This window comes from Coffea arabica, chromosome 6e, assembly GCF_036785885.1.
Source record: "Coffea arabica cultivar ET-39 chromosome 6e, Coffea Arabica ET-39 HiFi, whole genome shotgun sequence".
In the NCBI taxonomy this organism is placed as follows: domain Eukaryota; kingdom Viridiplantae; phylum Streptophyta; class Magnoliopsida; order Gentianales; family Rubiaceae; genus Coffea; species Coffea arabica.
In genome coordinates this window covers 21,592,628-21,609,916 of record NC_092321.1, presented here as the reverse complement: position 1 = coordinate 21,609,916, position 17,289 = coordinate 21,592,628, and positions in this window count along the sequence as shown.

Sequence of the window (17,289 nt, the reverse complement as noted above, 5' to 3'; positions counted from 1 at the left end):
TAGTTTTGATTGGGAAGAATTTTGTTTTTCCATTTGGCCCCTGATATAATATGCATGTGGTTGGGGCATATGACTCTAAGTCAGAAATTTGGTCGGAATTGGGTTATGGAGCGATATTGTTATGTTTTCAAAATTTAGAGCAAGTTTTGCATGGTTTGAAAGTGACAATTTGGATCATTTTCTCAAAAATAAAATTAAATTACCAAGAGAATGCATCATACTTCTAAGCCAATTTTGCTCCATAATTGTAGGTTACATAAACATCGATTAATCATGCAAGCTTAGATCAAGAAAACCCCAATTAAATGCAAATCTTGATGACTTCTGCTTGAAATTAAAAAGGGAGAACCGTAAGCTTTATTTGGGAGAATAAATCTATACGCGTGCATTTTATTGGCCTAATTTTTTTTTTCCTGCAACGAAGGATGTCCTATAACCTAATCTAGCCTAATCTAGGGGAAAGGATAAAGGGAGATGGTCAACTAAAACCAGCCACATATTGTGGCAAATTTGTGGGAGGCAGGGGTTGAACCCCTGACCTCCAGCATCACCAAATATGGTGATGACCACTGGACCAAATGGCCAGTGGCCATTGGCCTAATGACTTGATGCATTAAATCTGCCCAATGACTTGACTTTTCCAACTTAACAAGTCCACGCTTAGAGAGTTAATGATTTTCCAACACCTGAAAATGATGAAAAATGAAATGCTTACTGGCGGGACTAACCCACGCTCCAGTAGCGATGTAAATGAAATGCACACTGGCGGGACTAATCCACGCTCCAGTGGTTGTGAAAATGAAATGCTTACTGGCGGGACTAACCCACGCTCCAGTAGCGATACAAAATGGAATGTTCACTGGCGGGACTGACCCACGTTCCAGCAACGGTGAAAAATGAAATGCTTACTGGCGGGACTAACCCACGCTCCAGTAGCGATGTAAATGAAATGCACACTGGCGGGACTAACCCACGCTCCAGTGGTTGTGAAAATGAAATACACACTGGCGGGACTAACCCGCGCTCCAGTGGCGATACGAAATATAATGCTCACTAGTGGGACTGACCCACGGCTAGTGGCAAAGATGAAAGAAATGCGGGTATATATGAAGAAACTGTATAAGATTTGCTTGAAAAATTATCCAAGATTTTGCCCCAGTGCGATGAATTGGTCAAGAAATTGAATTTGATTTGTCAAACAACAAGCAATTAAATTTGATTTTCCAAGAAACAAGAGTTTGAACTTGATTTTTGATTTTTGACTTTTGAATTTTTCTGATTTTCGAGAGAATCTTTTTCAAAAATAATTTGCCCCCAATGTAAGGCCCTTTTCCCTTCTTTCTGCTCTTTCTTCGATCTCGACCTTCCACATCACCAGATGCTCTCTCGTCGATTTCAACATGAATACCTGCACAGGGGGCTTACCAAAATATGACATGTACTCAAATTTCCATGAAAAAAGCAGCATGATGGATTTAAAAAATGCATTATTTGATTCTTGGGCGAAATCCTCAGTTGGACTACACAAATATTTGCCCCTGTGTGGGCTTATTCTCACGAATTCTCATAACAAAAATTTTGCCCCAGTATGGGCCATTTAATTGCAAAAAAACTTGTTTGGATGACTTTCCATTTATTTGAACCAAGAGAAATCGCACTTTCCAAAATTTAGAAAGTAATCATATATACAACGTGAAGAAATTTGAATGTTGAGTTCATGCAGAAATTTCATGATGAATTTCTCAAAATAACACCAAATTACAGAAGATTTCTTCCTCACTTTTAGCATCGGTGCTAAGGGTAACAGATCACCATTTCTTGTTGGCTCATCTTTCAGGGCCAATCGAGTGGGGCGTCATTTCTGATTTGGAAATAGGAGGTCAATATTTGTCTTATTCTTGTGCCCAAATGGTATATAATCCCTTCAATACCACATCTTAGTGAAAGCAAATAGTTTGTCGCCCTTATTTCTTAAGAAAATTGAGTCAACATATAAGTTTTAAGCTTGCAACAAATGGGAAGAAACGATAGCTAAACATGCGACAACTGGTTATACCCTTATGATCATGAGTGGTCAATGGATTTCTTACGAGTATAATTCTCACTTGGGGTTGTCATAAAGGAATAAGTCAACGATGGACTTTATTAGCTTGTAATTTGGCTTGAAAACGATAGTTAAAGAATAAAAACTTTCAAAGACATTACACCGAAGATCGCATTTTTCCAAAATTGCCCCTATTTTGAACTCAAAGATCTCAGACTTTGTTTGCATTTTTCTCATCATTCACCAGGGACTTCAAAGTCAATTTTTTTTTGCACTTTCTTTTCTTGCTTTGTTTTTTCGCTTTCCTTTTCCTTTCCCTTCAACTTGGTGGGTTTTCACATAGTGAGTAGCGTCAACCCCATACCCAAGCAATTCAGAAATACAGCTAAAATTTTTCGGCATCAGAAATTTTCTTGACAGGGCTATTGCAAAGAACAGAAGTCAGGACTTTCGGCTTTTGTAATGGGGTCTGGTGGGGTGCTTAGAAAAGTTAAGGCTTGAAAGCGGATTTCAAAAGCGGTTTGAAAAATCTGAGATCGCATTGTTGCGTCAACCCTATTTTAGGGCTAAACCAGAATCTGCCCCAGTTTGTGCTCAATTGAGGCTTTTCACTTTCATTTTCTTTCTTCTTTTGACTTTTCGGCCTTTTGCCATTCTTTGAAACTTTCACAAAATTTGCCCCAGTTTAATTTTGAACTGAGGTTCTTTTTTCTCTTTTCCTTTTGATTTTGTTGCATTATCACTTTCACTTCTTGCAACTTTTCTTTTCCAACTCAAACTTGCCCCAGTGTGGGGTTTGCGATTCTCAGAGGTTACCAAACGAAATAATTTATTCTGAAGGCTCAAAAGGGATAACTAGGGATAGAATGTCCGATTGGAAAAGAAGATGGCCTGACTTGTATTCCGTTCCTTACAATAACTCTGAAAGGAAACTTTCATTAATGCGAAATTTCTGGCATGTATCTGAATTAACTGACTGAGGAAGACCCTTGTTCATCCATATCTGTGAAACATAGGCGATTCACCGGACAGAACTTGTCATTTTTCCTCTTTTCTTTTCTTTTCAAAATTGAAACCCAAGTAGAATCAAATTTCCCTAATTCGCGGTTCCCTTTCCCCTTTTCTTTTTTCTTTTTCAAAATTCCCCAATCTCCTTCCCCAATGTGGGGTGCGATCATAAGTGCATTCGAAAAGAACCACCAATTTTAGCTCAAATGAGGATGCAAGGGATGATCAGTGTTTAGGTTGTAGAGACGAAGGCCAATGTATCATTCTTACACCTCATGACAACCAAAGAAATGCTCATTGAAAAATCCATTCCCTTTTTTGATATTTGAAAATTTTCCAATGAAGGGTAGTGATCATCAAGGCACTTATTTGAAACGAAATTATTCTTTTAGAGACTCAAATGGGAGAGCAAATGATAAAATCTGTATAGGTAGAGAAACGAATGCTTGAAGTATCATTCCAAATTTTCCGAACAAATAAGAATAATGCACATTTTTGCTTTCACTTAGATGTGAATTGAATCGGCTAGATACAGTGGACATTTCTCAAGCAAAGATTGCCCCAATTTGCAATTTATCAATCAATGTGACTGATTTTATTTTGGGGTTAAGTGAAGGAGAAAGGTATCTCATGGGCCTTCTGATTGACCTCTTTCAATTTTGAGCACTCTTATCATGTAGCTCGGATCATCAATCTAGTGTACACAAGGATTTTAGAAAGCATATACTTGCGAATTTTCAGGCTGGAGGTTGAAAAAACTCTCAATTCGGTCTTATTTCTTAAAATTCATCATGAAATCTCTTAATGAGCTCAGTAAAGAATGAAATGTACACGAGTATTATACAAAACAAATAATTGTCAAATAATTGTCTGAACAAAAGCTTCATTATTGCCAATATTTGAAAAATTTAAAGCAATTCTACAAAATTCCTTTGCACATGTATACACATTTTCTCTCTTAATATCCCCTTTTCCTTTGAGCAATAAAATCCCTTAGATGTTTTGCACGAGCGCCTTCAGATGAAATTTCGAATTCACATTGTAGGGCCTACCTAAGAATCAAGTAATACTTGTAATTTTCAAACTTTATCAGATCAAAATTGTTATCAGATATAGAAAGATATTTTCACCTTATTGAAATATTCTTATGAATGCAGGGGGAAGGGGGAAAAATAAAAAGAAAAATACCCAGAGTTAGTAAGCAAAATTATAAAATCGGTATGCATGTCCTATGGAGGGAGCCCTTTTGTGCCAAGGGTAGGCCTAGCATGAAAATGCAATCCTCTAGGGTAGGCACTATACCATACCTGATGAATCCGATCAATTGATTGAGTGAAAAATGATTTGAAAATTTTGGTCAATTTGGAATGAGAAGAAACATTCGTCCTAAAAAAATGAGGACAAAATCCGAGTGAATTGCTTATTTTGATCGACGCATGATGTGTCAAAAGGGGTAAAATGGTCAAATTCATTGAATGAAATTTGATTATTTATTGAAAATTGAATGGATAACCCTAAAAATGAATTAAACTAATCAAATGAATTGAATGAAATCAATTGATTAAGTGAAATGATGATTTATTTAAAATCGACCGAATTGCCCTAAAAATAGGTAAGTTGGTCAAATGGATCGGAAAATTGACTAAATCACCCTAAAAGGGTAAACTGGTCAAATGAAATTGAGCGAATCTGATGATTTGAATTTATTCAAAATTGATTGAGTTGACCCAAGAATGGGTAAACTAATCAAATGAATTGAATGAAATTGGTGATCTTATTAAAAAAAATCGACTAGATTGCCCTAACATGGATAAACTAGTCGAATGAATTCAAAATCGACTAGATTGCTCTAAAAAATAAACAAATTGATAAAATGGACTGGATGAAATTGAGAAATAAAATGATCCAATGGACTGAATGAAATTGACGGCTTATTGCAATGCATTAGTCTATGAGCCTTCTAAAACTAAATTTTGGCCTTAATTTATTTATCGTCTCAACAGTGAGGAAATATTGATGAATTTCTTCAAGTTAATGTCCTCTAAGCAAGGGAATTTTTACCAAATATATAAAAAATGGCCAAAGAATGATTGTTAGCTGCTCATATTCTAATGTACCAAAGATCGCCCCAGGGTCATGGAAAGAATCGGATCCTACCTTACCGTGTGCACTCCCCCTTTGGATGGTACAAAATGTAGACGTGCAAGTCTCCTTGGATTAAGTATCCGAGACACAAGGTGGCTTATTCCTAACACGGGATCCCCTAAACGGCATTCCCTTCTAGGGTTTATGCATGATGCCAGTTTATTAAAACGATGTAAACATGTGACAAATATGGCCTAAAGGACATGAATAATGCATCGGGGGGAAAAGGTCTAAAATGAAATGTACTTATTGAAAAATTAAGTGTAATGACTGAAATTTAAACATGTGAGTTATCTAGTGGGTAAGTCACTAAAAGAGTGTCAAAAAGGCCTCTTATTGCTAAGGCACATGAATGCAAGCCAAGAAAACAATGAAATGGTTAGTGCAATTGATAGTACACATAACATATTGGGAGCAATTAAGAAAAGAAATACAATAAAAGCAAGTAAAAGGGATGGAACCCCTTCCCTTGTGCCTAATGTGCTTGAAAAAGGGTGACGCTGACTCTAACCTAGGCAAACCCTAACATGGATGCATGAGGCTGGGGTTCACTAATACAACTAGACTCGACAAGGCTTAAAAAGGTCCCCAAACCTTCAGACCTAAGGGAATGGGTCATCAATCCCAAGACCCTCGGTCGGTGGCTCGAGCGATCCCCTAGCTACTGCTATGGGCGCAGAGCACACCATCCACGTACCTAGAGAAACCATTCCTAGTCCTACAAGGCGGTGTGGGAAAGAGCCCACGAAAATAAAATAAAATGGGATAACAGTAAATAAACGTGCACGTATGAAGTGTTCCCTATTTTGAGGGAAGGGGTTGAGAACCAACGCGAGACTCTAAAGGTGACACACACCCCCCCCCAAATGCAATGCAAAGTGCGAGATAAAACAAGTACAACATACACCCAAACAACCAATCATACATACGTGAGTGAGGGAGTAGTTTGATACGCGCGCGAGGCAAAAAGTCCTAAAATAAGAAAATGCAACCCTAATATCCAAATGCTATGCACAAAAAGGGTAGAAAAGGGAAAAAAATAGCCAAATCAAATGCTTGGACCCACTTAGGAAGTCCCCAGTGGAGTCGCCAACTGTCGCGCCCCACTTTTTGATGTGGTGTGAATGTAGTGTGTGGAATATGTATGTGAACGTGTGAATATGAAAATAAAAGGCCGTGGGACTTGAAAATGCGACGATTTGGCCAAACAAAGTTCAAAAAAGGGTTTTTGAATGGAAAATGGAGTCGCCACTTGGTATAGAGTTAGGGTGTACCAAGTCACCCAAAAAGTGATTTTTTGGAAAGCAAAGTAAACAAACCCCTTTTTAAAGAACTTTTAGGTCTACGTAACCAAAGCGAGTGATCGGAGGTCACATTTGATAAGGGAGAAGGCAAAGGCAAAGCCTAAGGCACTCCTTTACCCTAGCAAGAGCTAGTTGCGTGATTTAGCCCTTCTTTTCCCAATTTTTCTACCCAAAGTATGCGTCGCATGTTGGATGTGGCTAATGGATATGAAAATGATGCAATCCTAATTCTAAATGTCTCTTATGAGGCTTTTTGGTCCCAATCACACGAGTTGTGGTGGCCAATAGGGAAAGTCCTCATAGAGGTCGCGAATGATGCAAATGAAGACTCAAATACGAGCGCAAGTGTGAAAATGTAAGAGAAACGTGCATGTGTGCGAATGTAAGACGAGTGCATGTGTGCAAATTGATAAAATAAAGGTGTTTGTGTGCTAGTGGATGAAAGTATGATAGTGATACATATAAGTGCAATTGGGTGCAATTTGTGAGGTAGAAAATAAATAAGTGATAAGAAGAAAGACGTGTGAACATGGCATTTGTATTGAAAAAGATATAAGTAGTGAGAAAATGTGGATAAAGAAGGTGAGGGAGTGACATGATGAGAATGAAAGTGCATGAACCTTGAGGAATACATCAAGTCGGGTACGGGAATGACTCCTAATTTCACGACTTTAATTTTCCCTTTGATTAGAAGGAAGAACTAGCGTGCTAAGGCTATTTTGTAGCCACACTCGCTCGTTTCCCTTATCAAAAGGGGACTCTCAAGCAAATGTACCCTATAACTAGCATGAGAATGAAAAAACCTAAAATGAAGGGGAAAGGGTTGGAGGAGCATGCCAAATGCTAAAAACCAAGAAAAATGCATGAAATGTAGTGAGACATGCAAGTATGTACCAACGAGAGGGGACGGCCTATTGGGTCTAGCATTGGACTAGCCCTTATCTATGAACTCCTACTAGCGTTGGACTAGTGGAAAACGGGACAATGAGCCACAACTAGCGTTGGACTAGAGTGGCGACGTGCATTCATCCATTACATTCATCTTTGACTATAGAAAGCAAGTAGACATGCCAATCACATATAAACACATAGCACATAACACTTAGTATGATCGACTAGATGCAAGAGCCTAATAAAGCAAATTAACACGTAGCAACAAAGGCAAGCAATCAAGCTAATGAGCCTATGACATTTGCTAACTAAACAAAAGGGGAAGGGGAAAAATGGACAAAATTGCTCTCCAAGCCCTATCTATTACAAGCCAAGAGGTGTACACATACCCCATAAATAAATAAAAGAATGACTTAATCAAAAGCAAGAGTAAATGAAATAAATGAAATGTTTTAAAGCAAGGAAAGCCAAGTAGACATGCAATTCTCATTTAGCACGTTGGATCACATAGGGGAGAGACAAAAAAGATAAAAGAAGTTATACCTCCCTTGAGTTGATGCCCTAAATGGAGTGAAATCACTTATTTATTCTCCAAAATAAAAGAAATTGTCAAGGTACCAATTTATTTGGGAAAATTAAAGAAAATAGGCAAACACAAGCTCACTTGGTCATAAAGCCCCTAAAGTCATGAATTAAGTGCAATTGAAACAAAGCATAGTAATTAATTAAAACAAACAAGCAATGAAGTTGTAGAATTAAAACTGCCAAGGACCAAATTGAGGAAATTATTCAATTGATTAGATCCTAGTAGCATGAGTTAGAAGCCAAGGGGTCAAAGTGCAATTTTGGGAATTTTTCATGCAAGTTTCATGCAAAGTTACGTGAGAAACATTCTGCACAACAAAGCTTCACAAACTAACAAAGCTCTCGGCAAAGTTCTGCTACACAATCTTTAGGCTCAAAGTTCAACAATTTCAGCAAAGCAGATTCATACCACAACTTTGAAATTTCTCCAATTAAACATGGCTGGATATCCTTTAACAATGCAAAATAGTTGGAAGAATTTCATGCAAAGCTACGAAGGCTATGAACTTTTGCAACTTCCTTTGTTCATCCGAGACAATTTTCATGCAAAGTTATTCAAATGAATCCTAACTCATTACAACACCAAATGCGGGAGCTTGTGATCAGGGAGAGATATAAGTTCCAACAAACTTCCGAACACAAAATGCAATAAAATGAGCTGACCATTAGCTCAACTTCGAATGCAGATTTCAGAGAAACAAAGCAACTAAACAATGCAAAGAATTGTTTGTGAAGGAAAACTAATGACTCTTGTCCCTGGGTTCCCAACAAGAGGGTTCCAAAACATCCAAGAGGAAGAGCTAAAACTAGTCCATGACTGATTGCAAGATAAGAAAAGGAAATTGAAATGCTAGAACCTCTTCAGCAAATCCGATTTAAAAACTCTTCTTTTTACAAAGGAAACCATACCCATCACACCACGCAAAACCCTTTATAGCTTCGACCAAACATACAACCTCATCATTAAACACTTAGGCACTAGATTTAACTAGCCAAGGGATTCAAAATTGGTGAGTGGCTGCGGAGAAGACAGCAAAAAAATGCAGCAGCTTCTAGTTTCTCATGCAATTCTAGCATACCAAGGAAATGATTTAATGCAATTCCCAATTTGTCCAAGGCCAGAAATGAGAGAATATGAGGCAAAGGAGAGGGGAAGGAAACCAACGGACACTCTCGGACACAAAAACGTAGAAAGGTAACGTGAACTGGCTGCTCAAATGTGCAAAAGGCGAAACCAGAAATTCCAACCCATTTCCAAACCAACAAAAACCATGTTATCTGAGCCTTTCGTTGCTAAAACCCATCATTAACATTGCAAAAACACAAAAAGAAGCAGCAACCAAAGGAGCATTAGGAATCCGAACATGACGAAAATCATAAAGCCGAAGGCTTTCTGCAGTTTTCTGGTTTTGTTCATCACCTATCCGAATCAAACAGTAAGCTAACAAGATCATGTAACTCATGGTTTTATTTACATCATCCGACATCAGAAATTCATCAACAAAACAAGAAGCATTCGGCCAGGGAATCGTCTGAAATTCGGCATAGGACAAGGAAGAAAATAGTTCAACAAAACTGGCGACCTAAGTCTGATTTGTTCATGTATCATGGGTACGAATTTTTGTGAGAAACACGTTAAATCAGCAGGGGCATGAGTTATATTTACCTGACCACCTTATAAGGTTGAAACCTAAGACGACAGTCCGCAGGAAGATGAGCGAGTTCCACCAAATATGAAGCCCAGGTTGCAGCTTTCAAGAACGACGAGGACAGCAAGTTTGGTCTCGGATTTGATGATTTTGTAGCCATTTTCAACGCAAAACTTTCTCCCCGACCACCATAGATTACCCGGAAATTTAAATCGCCTCAAATAGAGCTATATCTGAAGAGAAACATGAATCCGAATGATTCCAAAAGATCAACCTTTTCCTGTCAAAATTTTCTGCAAAGTTTTCCTTTTCCCAGCTCACGGCTTCTCTTGTTTCTCTCTTTGCTTCACTCTTGCCCGAAGCCTTTCTTTCAAAACCCAGGAAACTCCTTCTTTCTCTCTATCCTCCCTTTCTTACTCTCCCTCTGCCCTCTGTTTCACCGTCACCCCCAGCTCTCTCTCTCGGTCATTTTCAGTTTTTGTTCCAGCAGCCGCCCCTCACTCTTAGCTCTCTATCTCTCGGCTCTTTCCCCCAGCTCTCTTTTGTTGTTTTTTTTTTTTTGCTCAAACCCCAGCCGTCCCTCTCTCTGCTTTCCTTCTCCGCCGTCAACTTGGATCCCCTTTCAATCTCCCCAACTTCATGGCTTTATATAGGCATCAACCATCCCTCAACCTAGCATCTACGGTCCCCTTTTTCTGCATTTTCTGTGACCCTCCGTGAGCCATTAGATGGCTTTTGCATTCCAAGATTTTTAGTTGCCGGATGAAGGGTCAGATCCTTGTACTATGCTAATCCGATGGAGCAAAATATTGAGCAAAAATGTCGGGAAAACCCACTGGAAGCAAACTGCATTTTTGTTTCTTGCATTCTGGCATACCGCGTATTTTTGTTTTTGTTTTTTTTTTTTAGAATAATAATTTAACAAAATCAATAATAAAGCTAAGTAACAATTTAAGTAACATCAGATAAAAATAAATAAACTAGAAATAATAAACAGCAAAGTTGCAATTTTCAAACTTTTTTCTTCATTTTTCATTTTCATCTTTTTCTTTTTTTTTCTTTTTTTTTAATAAAATTAGTAGATAAAATAAATGCTCGTAAACTAATTAAAATACAATAAGAGACACGGAACAGGAAACAACCAAAATAAACCTAAAATTGAAACAATTAAATCTAAAATTGAACTAATTACAAAAAATAAAATTCGAAACCAAAAATTTGGTGTCTACACCCACAACTCTTCTGAATATAGTGGGTCATTGATCTTAACCAAACACATTCTCAACTGGCTTCATGAATTGCTATTATTTCAGCATGATTCGATGAAGTGGCGGTTAATGATTATTTTGTAGATCGCCAAGAAATGGTTGTACTTCCATATGTAAATAGATAACCAGTCTGAGATCTTGCTTTATGCGGGTCGAATAAATACCCAATATCAGCATAACCAACCAATTCAGGTTTGGATTTATTTGAATAAAATAAACCAAGATCAATTGTTCCTTGGAGATAGCGAAAAATATGTTTAATACCATTCCAATGTCATCTTGTGGGCGAGGAACTAAATCTTGCTAATAAATTTACTGCAAATGATATATCAGGTCTTGTACAATTAGCAAGATACATTAGTGCACCAATTGCACTGAGATATGGTACTTCATGACCAAGTATCTTTTGATTTTCCTCTTTTGGTCTAAAAGGATCTTTATTAGGATCTAATGATCTGACAACCATTGGGGTACTCAATGTATGTGCTTTATCCATATAAAATCGCTTTAATACCTTCCGGGTATAAGCAGTTTGGTGGACAGAAATTCCACTTTTCAAATGCTCAATTTGTAAACCAAGGCAAAATTTTGTCTTTCCAAAATCTTTGATCTCAAATTCGTCTTCAAATATTCAATACTATTTTGAATCTCTTCAGGAGCTCCAATTAAATTTAGATCATCAACATATACCGCAATTATCACAAAATTTGATCCATTTTTCTTGATAAAAACACATGGATATATTGGATCATTGGTATAACCTTCTTTAGTTAGACATTCATTGAGGCAATTATACCACATAAGTCCAGATTGTTTGAACCCATATAAAAACCTTTGTAATTTAATAGAATAAATATCTTTAGGATTTGATTTGCATGCTTCAGGCATGTTGAATCCTTCGGAAAATCTCATATAAATATCATTTTCAAGTTTTCCATATAAATATGCAGTAACAACGTCCATTAGACGCATATCTAATTTTTCATGTACTGCAAAACTCACAAGATATCTAAATGTGATAACATCCACTACAAGTGAATACGTTTCATCATAATCAAATCCAAACCTTTGTGAAAATCCTTGGACTATAAGTCTTGTTTTATACTTCACAATTTTTTTTCTCATTTTTTTTCTCACAAATACCCATTTATATCCTATTGGTTTTACACCTTCAGGTGTTTTGACTATGGGTCCAAAAACTTTTCTTTTAGCCAGTGAGTCCAATTCAGATTGGATCGCATCTTTCCATTTGGCCAATCATTTCTATGTCGACATTCATCAACCAATCTAGGCTCATAATCCTCGTCCTCTGCCATAATATCAAGTGCTACGTTATATGCAAAAATATTATCAATAATTATTTCTTTTCGGTTCCAACTTTTTCTTGAAGTGACAAAATTTATTGAATTTTCTATAATTTCATTCTCCTCAAGAATTGGCTCTTAGGAGCGACCTCTTCAGGAAATTGAATTTTGTCACTAATTGTTGATTCATCTACTCCTCTTTTCTTTCGAGAATTTTTATCTTTGGAATCAAGAGATCTCCCACGCTTCAGGCGTGTTTTAGACTCATTAGCACTTGTAATTTGCCCTTCAGGGACATCGATTTTAATCGGAGTATTTTCAGCAGGAATATGTGATTTAGTAACTCTTCTGGAGTCATTAAATGCATCCGGTAATTGATTTGCAATTTATTGCAAATGTATAATACTTTGAACTTCTAATTCACATTCTTTAGTACGAGAATCAAGAAAATGCAATGATATTTTTCAAGTGATTTCTTTTTTTGGTTGATTTTTATCTCCCCCTAATGTCGGAAAATGTGATTCATCAAAATGACAATCTGCAAATCTCGCAGTAAATAAATCACCTATCAATGGTTCCATATACTTACTAATTGAAAGTGATTCATAACCGACATATATCCGCAATCTTCTTTGAGAGCCCAATTTACGACGTTGGGACGGTGCAATTGGGACATACACCGCACAACCAAATATTCGTAAATGAGAAATATTTGGCTCATAATCAAAAGTTAATTGTAGGGGAGAATAAGCATGATAATTTGTCGGCCTAATTCTCACAAGTGTTGCTACATGTAAAATAGTATGTCCCCAAGCAGATGAAGGAAACTTAGACCTCATCAACAATGGTCTAGCAATTAATTGTAACCGTTTAATGAATGATTCAGCTAGACCATTTTGTGTATGAACATAAGTTACAGGATGTTCAATAGTTATTCCAATGGACATACAATAATCATCAAAAGCATGTGACGAATATTCACCAGCATTATCTAGACGAATTTTCTTTATTGGATAATCTGGAAATTGTGCTCGCAATTTAATTTTTTGAGCACGCAATCTCGCAAACACCAGGTTGCGAGTAAATAATAAACATACATGTGACCATCTAGTTGATGCATCAATTAGCACTATAAAATATCAAAATGGTCCATATGGTAGATCTACAGGCTCACATATATCACAATGAATTCGTTCTAGAAATGTGGGAGATTCAGTCCCAACTTTAACTTGTTATGGTCTAATAATTAATTTTCCTTGAGAACAAGCAACACAAGAGAATTCATTGGCTTTTAAAACTTTTTTATTTTTCAATGAGTGGCCATGTGAATTCTCAATTATTCGTCTCATCATTATAGATTCGGGATGTCCGAGACGATCATGCCAAATCATAAAATCATTGGAATGAGTAGACTTCTGGTCTACTAGGTAATGAATTTCAATTGCACTAATTTGTGCATAATATAAGCCAAAAGAAAAAGAAGATAATTTTTCTATCACGCATTTTTGCCCAGAAATGGTACTTGTGATTAATAAAAATTCACCATTTGTCTCAGTCATTGTCTCGATATGATATCCATTTTCGCGGATATCTTTAAAACTCAATAAGTTTCTCTGAGACTTGGGAGAGAGTAGTGCATTATTTATGACAATTTTAGTCCCTTCAGGGAGAAATAGAGTAGCTCTTCCGGAGCTTTCAATCAATTTTGCACTACCACTAATGGTATTAATATTTGTCTCTTCCATTTTTAAACAAGAAAAATATTTTTTATTTTTCAATATGGTGTGCGTAGTAGTACTATTAATGAGACAAATGTCATCATCACCATTATTTGATCCCAAATATTTGACATCCATTTTTTCTTCACGAAGAAAATTTCAAACAAAATAAATATTAATAAAGATGCGAAAATAAATATTCAATGGAAAGAAAATTACATGAAAGATATAAATATCTAAATAATCATGGGATATTTGTTGACATCTTCAGGATGATCAAAAAAAACAACTACATCGAGGTGTGTCATATCAGCATCATCATAGTCATTCTTTTGATCAATGAAATTTGTCTCAACGCCTTTGTCTTTCTTTTTCAATGATACTTGATAGAGGTCAACAAGATGCTCGGCCGTACGACAGGTACCGGACCAATGACTTCCATACTGCATCGGTAGCATTTTTCTTCATAAACTTTCTTTTCTCCATTTTTCTGATCGTAGTTATTTTCCCTCTTTTGGAAAATATTTTGTTGTTTGCCATGATTATAATTTTTGCGGGGCACAAATCTACTACGATCACGTTCACGGCCTTCTCCACGGCCACCTCTACGGCCACGTCCACGACCTCGACCAGAATTATGAAATTGAGTCGCATTCGCTTCAAGGAATGGACTTGCACAAGTTGGTCGGGACTCATGATTTTTCAGCAATAATTCATTATTTTGTTCAGCCAAAAAAAGACATGCGATAAGTTCAGAATATTTTTTAAATCCCTTCTCTCGATATTGCTGCTACAGGAGCATGTTAGAGACATAAAAAGTAGAAAATCTCTTCTCTAACATATCTTCATGAGTGACTTTTTTGCCACATAATGATAATTAAGAAGTAATTCTGAACATGGCTGAATTATTTTCGTTGACAGATTTAAAATCTTACAGCCATAAGTGAAACCAATTATATCGGGCTTTTGGAAGAACGATTAAATTCAGGTGGTCGAATCTTTCTTTCAAATCTTACCAAAGGACAAGAGAATCTTTGACAGTAAGATACTCTATTTTTAATCCTTCATCTAAATGATGACGAAGGAAAATCATAACTTTGGCACAGTCTTGGTTTGAGAATTCTTTTTTTTCAACAATAGTGTTACCAAGACCCATTGCCTCAAGATGAATTTCAACATCCAATACCCATGATAAATAATTTTTTCTAAAAATATCAAGAGATACGAACTCTTGTTTTATAATATTAGCCATAAGAAATTAAAATAAGTTTTTGAGTTAGAAATTTACCTCAGAAGTCTCTTGATGAAATACGGGCAGAATTTCGCCAAAATCTTGTGTTTCACTTTTGTTCAAGGTAGAGCTTTCGTTTTTTACCTTTTGCTCAAAAGTAGAGACTCGTGCTGATAACGTGTTGTAAAACTAATAAATTACTATAGTATGAATGGAGATATTAGAGAAAGAAGTAGAGTAATGGAGAATGATATTCTTATATTCCAACAAAATACAAAAGTCCTTCCAAAGGGTGTCAATGTACCTCTACATATAGGTACTACAAAATTAAAGGAATATCAATCCTATTAAACATCCACTATTACAAGAATAAGAAACTTATGAAACGGTTTCTCCACTACATGAATAGATTTATGGATTATAACTTCTATACTTAATGTAACCATAAATCATGAATTAATTCTCTTGGAAATACAAAGGGACATCCATATACTTTTAGTTGTTTCATAACAAATCTTGGTTTCTGTTCCTCTTTAAGTTGTTTAATTACAAGTAGAGGTGTCAAAATGGGTGACTTGGATAGGTTTCGGTTGGGTAAAATGGGTAATGGGTATGAGTGAGTCAACCCATTTATACATATTTAATTAGATGGATATAAATGGGTAAATTAAAAAATGAATTGGGTAATCCAATTATCAATTTATAACCCATTTATTTTAAATTTTTGTAAACTCATTTAAATTCATTTTTGCAAACTAAGTTATCAATTTATACTGCTCTTTGTACCCATCATTAGTTTTAAATATTTACTTATAATGCTCAATAAGCCTAATTACCAATTTTTTTTCATTTATACTCTATGTCACAAAATTACATATTATTTAATAATTGAATAATAAGAATATAAAAATTTGAACTAAGTACTATAAAAGTTAATATAAAAACTTAATCCAAAAATTTTGAACCCCTAACATTTTTTCCATATATAAATTTAAAATTTCATTTTAGAAAGATAAGAAAAGAGTCTAAAATTTATCATAAATTGGTAATGCTGAAAAATGAATAAGTTAACAAACTAAGAGAAAATAAAATAATAAGATAAAACCAACAAATAATAATAATAATGAAACAAAAGTAGTTAACATCATAACGAAATGAAAAATCTGAAAAAAAAAATGGGTGGGAGAAGAGAATTCTAAATGGGTTAATTGGGTTTGATGGATTATCCAATAATACTCATTTATTAAATGGATATTATTGGTAAACCCATTTATACCCATGTACAAAAATTTAAAATACCCATACCCATCTATTCATGGGCGGATATAAGTAAATTTAGTTAAGTGGGTTGGTTTGCCACCTATAATTACAAGTAGAGCAAATTAGCCAGTCGCCAAAATATAGTACCTGTTTGTTACCACAAATAACCTCAATCATAGAACAAATCATGGGAAAACAGGAAAAAGAAAAGGTACAAAAATTGAAAGGCTAACTCCGGCACGAAGCAGGATGTTATGGAGAACTTATCGTTGGTCTGGGAATCCTTGTACAAAGCCTCGACCCTTTTTTTTTTTTTTAATATTGAAGTGGAGGCCAAGATTCATATTAACAAAGATTTTACTGTGTAGAACTAAGTTAGTAGTTAGAGGAGGATTTTTAGAATTCTTCTCTCTGTGAAGTTCAAGGTTCGAATTTTATAGTTGATAGTTGTGGTCAAAAGAGTGTGCGAAGAGATGTGAGGGTAAAATGGTTTGAATTTTGTACCAGACGAATAGGGATGAAAAAAGTGCGGAGAGGGATGAGAAATTTTAAAAAAATTAAGTTACCTTTGCTAACACGCTAGCATAGAATGCACACTAGAAGCGACTTGAATACAAGGGGGAAAAAATCTGAAACAAATTCCTACTAATGCGTTACATTGATTTAGTGGCTAAAATTGTTGCGTTTAGAAATTAGAGGTCTTGGATTTTAATTTCTATTCCCCCTTTTCGCTTCTTAAATCCCACTCCTCTCCTGCTAGAGAAAAAATTAAAAAAAATCTCCTGCTTAAAAAAAAAATTCGTGCAGTATCTGTATAATTAACACACATACATTATCAACAAATGCTTGAAAATATTGGATCTGACAATTCAGCCTTTGGAC